At 35.4% G+C, this 13,117-nt stretch overlaps 1 protein-coding gene across 1 annotated transcript in view; it reads right to left on the reverse strand.

The window, feature by feature from the left end:
• Positions 1-2,397, reverse strand: part of LOC110372015 (GTP-binding protein Rhes) — a 71,159-nt gene extending 68,762 nt beyond the window's left edge. Inside the window, exon 1 of the mRNA XM_064037007.1 lies at positions 2,180-2,397. The gene's annotated coding sequence lies outside the window, so the exon portion shown is untranslated. The remainder of the gene's footprint in view (positions 1-2,179) is intronic.
• Between the last annotated feature and the right edge of the window lie 10,720 nt (positions 2,398-13,117).

Genomic DNA, 13,117 nt, shown 5'->3' on the forward strand with positions numbered 1-13,117 from the left:
AGACAACCAACAAAAAATAGACCTAAGCGCTTATGTCAGAAATATGTAGAATATCTCAGGCTATTATGACAAAGTACCTACATCATATTTGCCTGTCCTAAGCATCCTAAAAATCTACCTACATTTAAGTCCGCCTACACATCAAAATTTTATCCCCTACCCTTTAATTCTTAGGACCTAAAGCATGACCACAAGTTTAATCAAAAGTTGAATGTTCAAATGACCTTTTAAAGCTAGGTAGCTTCACACTACAGACCAAAATATCGGCCGATAGTCGGCTGACAGCTTATTTTTAACCGACTTCAAAACAAAGGAGGTCCTCAGTTTGAACTGTACATATGTATGTCTTAGTTTGTGCGCGATTATCTCATGTTCAACTGAACCGATTGAGACAAACTTAGGAGAAGGTTTTAGGTAGGTATATTATTTTAGTCGGCTTTATTTCTTTGTAAAAAGGGTTTTTTTTTGTTTATGACGCTAATCATGATCTCAATAAAACTTTTTAGTCGGTCTGTTACCGGCCAGATACAACCACCATTTTAATGAGCGCACCATTCGTCTCCCTACCAATTAGCTGATCAAACTATCAGTCAATTAAAAATTCACAGTCTACAGTCTCTCACTAAAAGCTAGCTTGAAACTCGTGTACATAACACTAAGTTATAAGTTAGTATTAAGTACACGGCTTATGTATGATGCCCTCAGGGACCGGCTCGAAGCCCCTCCGGCTTATTAAAGAGGAACTCTCTATAAAATAATGATTCCTGAGTTTATTAAGTTATTTTTTACTTGCATGTCGATATAACTGATTAGTTGGACGGTTCAAAGTGATTTTGATTGGTTGACAAACATCGGAAATTGCTCGTACGTGGTCGACAACCATTAGATTGAAATTATGTAGTTACAAAATGTGATTTAAATTGAAGAAGGAAAATTATGGTAATCAATTTGTAGTTGGGTAAGTTTAACTTCAGTATCTTTGTGATATTTTTGGTGAATAAACACCATCCGTTTTTTGAGTAGGTAAAACTTAAATGGAAAAGTAGAATATTTACCAGAATTAGGAAAAAATCGTCCAAATGATAAGCCTTCATATTTCTTTAAATCTCAATCAAAGACACGAGAAAGCCACATAGCATTAAAGTTCTTTAGTATATCTAAATCAAAGAAAGAACTTACCATAAAAACCTTTTAGTTACTTACCATAAAACTACATATAAAGAGTATATAAATCTTCACATCAACAGCTACAATTTTCACAAACTACCCTACATATATGTATTAAATTCGACACCACTTCTTGCAAGTCTCTCAAACCAAGCTTACACGAGATAGACAAGAATAATATCCCAGTTTTAAAACATAACCAGACGGGTGCCCAGAGGTACCGACTGCATTTCAGGTCAGGGTCAAATTACTGCAGATAGGTTCAGTTAGAACGATTTTTGTAACGTAGAAAAGACAATGTTGGGATAGGTCTTGAATGTCTTAAAATATATGTGTAAATGTTGGATTTCAGTTTAAGTGTTATTTATTTGTTTTAAATACGACCTATTTACGTAAAATGTATTAACTAAATAAATATTTTTTGATATGGTTCTTTGTTCGCTAAGTTGCGATTTAAAAACCATTTGTTTAAGAGTTATTTTAATTGTTTACAGTGTACACATTCTCTTAATTATTGTAAAACCCTTTTTAAAACCCTGAACAAAAGGTTGCTGTTATTTGTAAAGTTTTTGATTCGTTTTATTCCCAAACGTTTTTTACGATACTCATAAGACGGAAGATTTCTCTACCGAACACCAAGCAGCTATAGAATTTTTATATCCGCCTTTTTTACTATCCTCGAATATCTTGTGCCTTTGATTCAAGGCTTTTTGTGTAGTTAAGGGATATCCGAAGCTCCTGGGAAGGATTTACCATGTATTACCATGCATGACTTGATTATAATTTATGAGAACCTACGTGCAAGCTAGAAATTTATTCACTTCGAAGTCACGCGAGCTTTTGTTTCAGTACATTATTTTCCATCGCTCATGTGTGTAAAATTACACATTCATGAATGAAGTTCATTATTTTCCGTCATGCTAAAACGATTTTATTCACCAACAAAAGTGATAATAAAAAACCAAATAAGTGTACCGGTACTAAAAAATACATAAAACATAGCCCAAATTACTTTTACACTCGATATAGAATCGCCATAAAAGGTAAAATGCACCAAAAAGTATACACACTGAGCCGTTTGAAACTCATTCACTGCACTGGATCGAAAAAAAAAATGTCAAAGCAAAACGGGAGCATTCACTGCAAACAGCGTAGTACCACAAAAATGTAACTCGTAGCCTCGTAGTGTTCGTAGCGCTACGGCGTAGTACGCGGGTGCCCGGCCGCGAATCTCACCCGACACTGGGTCTCGACCGCTGGGGATGCCAGATGCGAATCAAATTACCCGATAACTTGCCAACGTCTGAATAATAGAGTGGGGAGAAAATTTTGCCCAGCTGCGTCATGCGATAGTCTGCGTAAAAGTTTGCTTATGACTTTTCAGAAATAATGAACACAATGTGGCCTCTTGTAGGCATCGTTCACACCAAACGTATTGTCCGCCGCTGACTGTGAGCGCGCGTTACGCAGTTTATTGCTTTTCCATATATATTGAAATTGTCGTTCACACCGAACCGACTATACGCTGTTACGTCGTCTGTTGTAGCTGACTCTCAGTAGCCGATTATTTTACTACGCGACTATGCACGGTGGACGCGGATTGGCTACGCGGACGCAGTTGCCGAATAGCGCCGCTCCGCCGCGTCCGCACCGCCGCGCAGTGATGCTACGAGCAACTTCAAATACTGAGCTCTTTTATGTGTAGAATAGTCGGCCGCTCAGCGTACGCATCTAGTGTGAACCTACACGAGCGTATTCTTTTGTTCACACATGTAGCGCATCGTACGCTATAGCCTATTGTCGGCTTGGTGAGTACGCGTACTGCAGATTGAGTCGACGTTCACACTGAGGCCGACTGTGAGTATACTCACAGTCAGCGGCGGACAATACGTTTGGTGTGAACAATCCCGTAATAATGTAATTTTCTTCGCCGATGTAATTTTATGGATACTATGAATAAGAAAGTGGGTTTGTATTAGAAGTTTTGTATTTCGCATTCTTATCTCGTTTGCTTACCGATTTGTAATATAAGAAGGTAGTTTGTACGCATAGCATCTGGTTTTTTTTCTGTAGTCCCTTGATACCTAATTTAAAAACATAAGTTTCTAATTTTAGTATTAACGCTGATTTAAAAAGTTTTACGTTAAAAAATAAGAATCTAAATATTACCCATACTACTCCTAACGATGCCAAAACGGTTTTCACGACGCATCTTCCCAATTTCGGGGTAAATTACCATAAGCTGTCCACCCAGCTAGCAACAGATATCTGTTGCGCTCCCTATCACACCATACAATTAATATAACGGGGCTATAGTTTAGCGGCCATTTGTCAAAAATACCACAAAGAAAAATGTTTCATAAAAGGAGGAAAGAATTATTTTGAAGAGAACATTTTAATATGTCAGTACTTTATAAGGATATTGTTGCATTTAGATTTATGTGAGTAGTATTTTATTAAAGGGTCAAACCTTATTTTGATGACGAAGTCTATGATTAAATGATGGAATAAACTCCCAAAAAAAACTATCAAAAAGCCAGTGTGTCTTTGTACGATTGAAGGTGCTAATCTCAGGAATCTAGTGGCACGATTTCATAAATTTTTAAGTTTATATGTAGGTATTAGTTTCAGTGTTAGATAGCGACTTATCGAGAGAGTCAATGGGTACACTTTTTACCCGAGTGCATGAAATGGTTCCACGAACGACGCAAACGAAGCCATAGGCAGAAGCTAGTATACTAAGATCATAACTAAGATACATCTATGTGCAATGGAGCTACCCGGTTAGGAAAATGAAGACACATAGGAAAAGTTTCGTCGACAGAATGCAAACTAAGAAAATTGTTAGCCAACTTATTTATCATTCTACAAAAGTTTTATGTTTTCGTGCATTTTTGTAATGCATAAACTATGTAAAAAGTTATATACAGATCTCGTCATATAAGTTTGCCATTCCGACGTTAGCTACTAATGTAATCACACAATGATACATAATAGGTGTTTTTATCCGGGTGCAAATAGTTCCCTCGTGATGACGGTAAAACTCCGGACCAAAGCCAGTAAACTCATATAAGGTACTCGAAGATCCAATTCGTGTTTCTTCCTACATATTAATAAGACATAGTTCCACTTGGTCCACTGACCACGACCCCTATACAACCTTATCTAACTCACCTCATATCTCAGTCAACCCACGTACGAGGCATAACATAAACCAATACACACACATGCACACATTTTATTTAACTTCACGTGAGAATATAAAAAAGCTAATACATACCAATTTATCTTTGAAGGAAAAGTTACAATTTTCGGAGTTAAAAAACAAAATTCAGACTGTCAAAAGTTCTGCTTACATATTGGAAGGTAGATATATCCAACGGTAGCTCACATTAAACTGTAAATCACAGTGGTTTTGTGTGTTATAACCATGCTCTTTAGAGTTCCGTAGGTTCGTAACTAAAGAGGTAATATATTCTATAAGTAAGTTTAGTAACCTAGCATCGAGTGCACCTTATAATAAATTGTTTAGGAACTATGTTTAGAAGTGATATTCTAGGCATTAGTGTCCTAAATTGCTGCTAAATTAATTAAAGTACAGCATCTACTTCAGATTCATACAAGCAAAATTGTAGAACGCCTACTGTATAATAGACCGACGATTTGAAGAAGAAGGCTGGCAGTGGATGGGTATGGACTGCCCAAGACTGGTTGACATTTGTCTGGGATGGTTGACACTCATTGGGGAAGCCAACGTTGAACAGTAGACGGCAATAGACAGATATAATGATGATCATTATCAACTTCAAAATTAGAATTTCTCAATATTCAATTGTTTTCTTCAGAAAGTAAAGTGAATGAGTCTTCGTAATTCTCAAGTTTGAGTCACAGTATGCCAGTCTTTTCATAGATATTTTATGAAAGCTTTAGTGACCGTGTAAAATCAGTTGGCACAGTAAAACTGTCAGTTCTGCAGCATTAAGGTGCGACAGACGAGCGATAAATTTAAGAGCGGTTTGTACATTTTAATGACACCGTTTTGTTGTCATGATTCTGTTGTTTGCCAAATCTATTTCAGTGTCAGTTTTGCACTTATAGGATTCAAAAAGCAAATGTGCTCTTCTGATATTTTTTAAGAGTTTATAATTTTATTCCGATGACAATCACACTGTTTATGAATATATTCCAAGGAGTAAACATAATAATATAAGCAAGCCAAGATTACGATTTAATTTAAAGGGACATTTTCTTCTAAGAAAACCTCTAATTCATAAATAACCAATTACATAAAAATTACGAGCACAAACACAAGAAATTAATTAAGTGACAAATAAAACTCGAAGTAAATTAAAATACCGTGACAGGAACGCGTTTTGTGAATTTAAAATGAAATTAGTACGCCGAGTACTTTTCCTAGAATGGTGATGCAGTTTCCTTTTTGTTTTAACGATAAATTGTTTTGAAGAAAACGTTATTCCTGTGTTGAATATTAAGTTATTTTACAGGTCACTTTTCACTAATACCTGGTAAAAATATTGTAGTAGGAAAAGTTACAGACTTTAAAAGATAAAAGGTTTTTAAAAACCATCCATTCATGTGACATAAGCGCATAGATGATGAATGATAGACGAAGCTTACTCGAACGAATGAATACCGAATGAATGGATGCACTTCGAGCGAACAAAAGGAAAACTTACCAGGAACAATTTTACAGGCTCTTGGAGCAGCACGTGCTCTAAATCCCCCGTACTCTCATAAAATCTTTAGGATCCCAAAAATATTTTTTCTGTTCCATTTCAGGAAGGTTTACGCTACTATGAAATATGCTGTTGTACCGTATTGAAGGAACTACGTGTGTGTATAAAATGTAGGATTGTGTGTGAAGGTGTATCGATTTTCTAGTATTTGTACATAGGTGTTTCTGTAAAAATATTAACACAGTTAGGTCAGCAAAATATTTAAAATCTTACTTAGAAACAGAGGAGCTTAACTTCACCCTATTTTAGACTTCCATTCCTCAGTCCGGGAATTCTTAGAACTAAATCAAAATATCAAAATACAGGCCAAATCTGAATTTATGCCTCAATGGACAGAACAGTGCTGGGAGGCAATATCTATCACAAAGAGCTCAAACATAAATGGTGAAACGTGACTATGGAAACAACACCTCTAACAGTCAAAGAAACGTAGATAAGTATAGTGTATATTTTTTTTAATGTAAATGCCAAAAATTAGTTTGTTTGAAGAGATGAAGATACGTCGCTACGTGTTATGCGTCACTTTTTCCAAACTCGAACACTAATTAAATTCCCTCAAAATGAGGGCTTGCAGAAAACCGCGAGTTAGTGGAAAAAAGCACATACTTAATCTCCCAACAACCCAAGAATCACATAACGTTATATACCTAAAGCAAAACAAACCTATTTAAAAAATAAAAATACACCTTCATGCAATTTCAGTGCACGAACAAGAACTGACGGTTGGATTCCGAAAACGATTTATCTAGATGACGCCGCAGGTGTGCATAGTGGAATTACTTCTCAAGCACTACAGTCTACAGTCTACAGTATACTACAGTCTACAGTCTACTGTGAGGGAAGGCACGTTATTGAGTCTGAAACAAGAAACAAGCGAACTACTACGTGGATTGTTTTGTTAATTGAAGGATAGGAAAGAAGGTAGTGTTTTGTTTATTTTTGTGGTCCTTTTTCTACTTATAAACTGGAGGTACATTATGTATCATACCAGTATTATAGTGAGCATCATTATAGTATTGCCATTTACTGCTGTCCTCCTCAGTATTTACCGCGAACATTGCAGGTTTTGGGTAGCCTTCTTCGAATCGTGTATACCTTTATAATTTCAAAGTGACTATAAATCACATGAAAAGTGTTATGTCAGTGGAAGCATAAAGTATCCATCAGTATATACAGCGGAAACATTTATGGCCGACATTTGAATCGCAAACAACAGTAGTTTGATGTCAGTTTTACAGTTTACTTCCACCGATTTTGCATTGACATTAAAGCAATCTCCTTTCAGTCATGACCTTCATTATTTTATTTACTCAAATAAAAAGAAAAATACTTAATTTCCTTTGCACAAGTCGCGAAAATATACGCCAGAGGAACTTGCGGTGCAGCATATGTATGTGTCTTGAGCGGAAATAATTCTTCCCGCCTGTATATAAAATACAGGTGAATAAGATCAACAACTGAAGGCGACGGAAGCCAGTTCACGTATAAAATGTCAATAATTTCCAGCTTATCCTTAATCAATAACTTGACAAGTATTTATGAGGCGTAATGTACTTCGGATTAATTTTGGGGCACTTAAAATGTTGCACCGAAATCTACTCTCAGAAAACTGTTACTGCCTTTTTATCGTCCCACTGCTGGGCTGCGGCCTCCTCTCACAAGGAGAAGGATTGAGCATTAATCACCACGCTTGCTCAATGCGGGTTGGTGATTTCAGACTATTGTCCAGGTTTCCTCAAGATGTTTTCCTTCACCTTTTTATCAGCCATTGGTGTCCAAGATATGCTTCACTCTCAGAAAACAAAATAACTTATAGAATGAATGAAAGAAAAATAACTTATAGAATCTGTCGCATGTTATTTAAATCCTGATAAGATGATTTTTTTTCTATTCAAATATTTCTAACAATAGCCTCATGACATTTAGATTGTTTTACTCAAAAATGTGTAGACACATTATTCACGTAAAATGGCAACAGGTTTCTGGCAGTTTGCCTACTCACAAAAAGGACGTCTGAATAAGTAGGCTCTTTAGTTAGTTGGTTCTGCCAGATGCGACCAAACAATTAGGTGCTTACTAATTTTTGTTTGTGTGAGTTTTCATGTGGGTTCCAGTTTTAACTAATGAGGTATGTTTTATTTATAGTTAAAGGCTTGCACGATAGAGTAACACGAGCCTAATCATTGTTGCAACCATTTTCAAAGATAGTCCTGGTTTAAACTGTATAAAAAATTGGATAGTTTTTTTTTTTGCAAGTATTATTTCAAAATCTTTATCAGTCAATTTAGATTACTTTCTTTCACATATATATCACCTATAAATTAATTATGGGGTCTCAAACTTAAATCTGCATGCAACATTTTAGGGCCCCATAGCAAGATATTTCGGAATGTCGAGAACGTTTGAAGTCGGTCTAAGTTCAATTTGTTTGTTCTCTACGCTTCTTACTTATGTGTGTCAACACTAGAGAGAGTATAGTAAATAACTTAATTTGATCCTACTGTAGGGAGAAGTTTTCAATTTGGTTTTGACAATTTTTTCCTCCATAGTAGTAGCCTCAATAATAATAGGTAAGTATATTTAGTAGGCGGGTATAAGTCCTACTATAGGTATTTTATATTATTAAATATTTACCTAACAATATGCCTCGGAAACAGAAATCAATGCAATTTTAACTTAAAATATTTTAGTGCTTTATAATAATTAAAGCGCTTTATTACATAAAAATCGGTAAGTAAGTGTACATTCAAAAGAAAGGATCCTACAATTTAGTCTTAAAAGCATTTTCTTAAATTCGCACTCATTTTAATGATTCTCTAGCACTTTTAAATACAAACAGACTTTCAGACATAATTAAAAGTTGTAGTAACGCTAATGGCTCTTAGCTCAGTTAGTCTTATTCTGTCTTATGACATAATTCAACCACGTTCAGAACTAGAAATATTCCTAAGTGATAATCTAAAAGGGGATTTTGAAAGTGTAGGTATCGTGAATTTCATGAACTATGTTTTTGGTGGACAAAAATTTAACGGCAATAACTTCATAGGAATATACTAATTGCATATCCGTCCTGTTAGTTACTAAATCGTATGTGACTAGCTGGTTCACGCGGTTAACACAACTGATATTAGTTTAGATTTGGGAAAATCTGTCAAGCGTCAATTGTAAATTGAATTCGTGATAAAAAATTGGTAATTTTCGTTTTATTCTTACGATTTATGCGGGGCACAAAGAAAAATACCAAAATTCTTACTTACCACTATGTAGATATAGCTTTACTTGCAATATATTTTTATGAACATAGTATGTGTTTGTATGTAGGTATGCAAGCACGCATTAAAAGGGTTCCCAGCTACAAATCCGTCTAACTCAATTCGGCGCTGAGATGTAGGTGCACCATGATTTACTATTAGACAGAGGCTGTCGAGCAGCATGACTCTGCATTTACCTAACAGTGTGCTAAATAAAATCTTCAGTTCCATGAGTACGGTGGATTTAATATGAATACCTACCGGTTAACTTATAGGTACTGGACATTTTGCAGATTTTGTAGAGTGAGTCTGCCATCGCATCTTTTAAAGTGGATCTTTGAACAAATCATTGGTGGGAACCGTGGAAAACGAAAATAGACTGAAATACATAATATCTATACAACATGTAACGTAATTAACGCACACCCTCAAACCAACAATAAGAATATTATGTTATAACCATAATACATACACTGAATTTTTAATTTAACATGTATATGCATTGTTATTTACTAAATTAGTTATACCAATTCTTGGAGAATTTTTTGGTCATACTACTACGCACGCAAATATCGCGCCGCGCGAACATAACATAACGAAACTACGGAAAAAGCCGACAATACACGAAGTCTTATTACTTTGAGTTACGGTCTATTTGAATTTGTTTTGACTGTACAAGGTTAATATGACAATAATTTTCGTAGTTTTAATTATTTTTGGGATAAAAAAATACCTATATTAAAAATGATATAAATCGATTCAGTAAACGATTCTGAACAAACTAATTTCAGGATGTGCGTTAATTAAGTTACATGTTGTATATGACTGAATGTGAAATGTGACTTATCAAGCAAAATTAATACCCCATGACGTTATTAGAATGTGATCTGCCTTTACCTACTCCAGAATAATTAAAAGGATTTAAAACAGGACTATCCTATCTACTGCTGCAGCATGGGGTGTTGAGCGATCGGCTGACGACGCCGACCGCCCGTCGCCTTTAATGGACTAAACTGAGAGCCTTTTAGATTAACACTTTTCAAACTAAATGGGTCAACGCTTGCTTATTTACTTAGGATGCTTCATCCCTTTTTTGGCATATTTTTATTGGACGATTAATCTTATCGGTCCTAATCAATACTTTTTAAATGGCCGCAGGCATATTTTTCCATTCTTTAGGTACGTTTTTGAAGTACAGAACCCAAAAACTTTGTATTCAGGTATTATGTAGGTACAAGAGCTTTTTGTTATAAATACCTACGCTAATTCCAGCAAGATAAACCAAAAACCCTAGGTACTAGATAACCCTTTGATCGAGGAAGGCTATAGCTACACGTAATTTTTGTCTGGGTGTGAAAAACAGTCCCCACGGGTCGCTTGTAAAACTTTTATAAGGAGACCTACCTCTGCAAATTACCAAGAGAGGTAATATAAACACCTCCTTTTGCAAAAACTCCGATTTGGTACTTACATACTCTGAAATAAATCTCATAAAGAATGAATGAGATCTTGTGCAACCCCCAAAACGTTTGAAGTTTCACGGCCTTTATTTTATTAAACGGTCTCATATAACACTCAAGTCTTCTATAATAAAGTGCCTACTTTATTAGCCTACGAGCGTGTAGGTCGTAAAGGTAAAAACTGTAAGTTATCACGGAATTAGGTAAAGGAAACAGTTTTTTCGCATACTTGCGGGATTTTTACGTTAAATCTACTGCAAACACCTAGATGTACTTCAGTGTAAAATAGAGACTTTGTAAAATCGTCCTTCAAAAAGCACTAATTGTCAGCCAGCTTTAAATTAAGGACTTATTATTTGTATAGGTAGGTACTAAAGAATTTCCTTTGACAAAAGTAGGTGCCTATATTCCGAATAAAACCGCAACAATCAGTAAAACATATTACAAAACAAACGATTCTCAGCACAGAGTTTATAAACGACGTGACTGGTTTAACGTTGGCATAAAACATAAGCACAGGCTGTATATCAGTCGTTGCCTTGATATGAATTCAGCGCGCGAAACAGAACGCAATATGTCGGCCAAACTTGATTAGACGCCACGATTCCCGCGTTTTTACGTAAAACTGGGAACAGATGCTCACACATATTGTTTTGAAAGTAAAAGCAACGACAATTTTGCAGCTTTTTATTGCTGACAAAACGTGACGGTACTGTGAGTAAGCCCGTTAAGATTTCATGCAAAATAATGTAAGTACATAATACGGTTTGGAAGTTGTAATTTAGATGCTATGGTAGATGTACTTAGTCTGCTTTTTTAATCAATATGTCGACTGGTAGCTAAGCCGTAACCGAATTCAATGATTGACGATCTAGGCGAATAGTGTGCACAACATTAAGGTACATAAATGACACACTAGGATTGCCTATTATGTTTTAATTTCATATTAATTTGTTCTCATCTCGTTTTCTGCTGATCAAATTTCGAAAATATTGGCTTCAAGTATTTTGGGTTCGTAAATTAGAAACAAAAATAAAAAGAAAATCTATTTCGATAATCATTTTATTTGTTTACAAATTGCTTATTGCCTGTATCTAATGTCATCTAAATCATATTATAGATAGTTCAACTCAGATTTGCGCGCGGCCCTATGTGTGCGTCGGCTTGTACATATACAACTTTCATTCGTGTGACAGTGACGTCATCCGAGGATGACGTGTTCTTATCGCTTTTTGTTATGGGTACAGTCGTTTACGAAAATACTAGTTATTCACGGAGAAATTATTAAGGAGTCAGGTAAAGCGTTTCAAAAAATGAAACAACATTCAAAGCTTTTTATTATTATTAAATATGGTTTTTCATTATTTTCTCATACGTCTTTTCAAATTGACATTGACAGCATTAAAAAAAAAAATGAGGTGAAATATCTAAGATGAATTAAATACTCCTTACCTACATATTTCCTAGCTCGGGGTACGCGGACAATAAATAAAAGTGTGGACTAAGAATGTAAAAAGAGGTATAATCTAGTATAATAATGTAAACAAAATGTGTGGGGAATTTAAAAAAATATTATATTGCTTCGCATAATATCGACCAAAATAAGACGGAAATAATGAAACTCATAAATGAACGTTTAAGTCAAATTGATGAAGGGATATGGGGTAATACTTGTCGAAATGTACAAATGAAAAAAGAAGAATACTATAGACATTTTGACATGGAGTCAGAATTTATAATTCACCTTGGAGAGTAACGAATCCAAAAATTCATCATTTGATTTTTCAAGTAGCGATTCATAATCATTATAAAAAAATAAACATTAAATTACTTAATAACTGTTTTTCTTTAAACAGCCGTATACAACCCCTAAATAACTGTATTGTACCCGACTGTACCTCTTGTCACACACACAAAGTCACTGTATATGTACAAGGGTTACCCACACATAAGGCCGCGCGCACGACTGACTTGAACTTACTATAATTCACCATTGATAATCGTTAAACTGAAATAACCATACTACGCCAGTCAAAAATTATCTCTACAATTTACATACGAGGGCCGTAATAATTCAATAACTATTGCGAAAAACAGGATGACGCTATAAATTGCGTATAGCCCACGGAGTAAGGAAAGATGAGCGGAGGAGCCTTCTTCTAGGTTAAATGGGTACGGTGGACATGACCAAAATGATCAGTTACAAGCGAACTGCCGAAGAGTTCGGTTTTTTTGATATCTGACCACGATTTTTGGTATTACAAAAAATGGTCGGGTCCAAAGAATGCGTATAAGGGCGATGACAGTAACGTTCCACGTCACCCGCACACCAAATTTTCGTTATGACACCTCCGCCAGTCATTTTGTTCTCCATGTTACAGCCGCATCCCTTTCTCGCATTAGCTTATGGATCATTATGTATAGTAATATGATAGACTTAAAGCCAAGGAATAGAAAGACATAATTAAAATACCCAAGAGGT

The sequence above is a fragment of the Helicoverpa armigera genome, chromosome 11 (genome assembly GCF_030705265.1).
Source record: "Helicoverpa armigera isolate CAAS_96S chromosome 11, ASM3070526v1, whole genome shotgun sequence".
Classification (NCBI taxonomy): domain Eukaryota; kingdom Metazoa; phylum Arthropoda; class Insecta; order Lepidoptera; family Noctuidae; genus Helicoverpa; species Helicoverpa armigera.